We start from the raw sequence: 361 nt of genomic DNA, 5'->3' as shown, positions 1-361 counted from the left end.
GGGTACAGACTGTATTACTGAGAAGGAACGAATTACCAAAGGAAAACTTAAAAAAATAACATATAATGGTGTTATGAAACGTAATTTACAAAAGGAATTGAGCAAAAAAATAAAAATAGTAAAAAATACACGGATTATAAAATTCTACGAATAATGCTAATAAGATTTGAAAAGAGCGGCATTAGTCCGAAGAAATAAATAGATCATATGAATGAAAATGAAAATGAGACGATGAACTGTTCATATCTGTTCAAGTGAGGATAATATGGCTGACAGGTGTTTGTGGAGACAGTTGGGTGAGGCTTGTTATGGATAGGTGGGAGTGTTGATGATGGCGGTGATGTGTGCAGTATATATGCAT

The sequence above is a fragment of the Penaeus monodon genome, chromosome 33 (assembly GCF_015228065.2).
Source record: "Penaeus monodon isolate SGIC_2016 chromosome 33, NSTDA_Pmon_1, whole genome shotgun sequence".
Lineage (NCBI taxonomy): Eukaryota > Metazoa > Arthropoda > Malacostraca > Decapoda > Penaeidae > Penaeus > Penaeus monodon.
Note: the sequence above shows the minus strand (reverse complement) of the source record.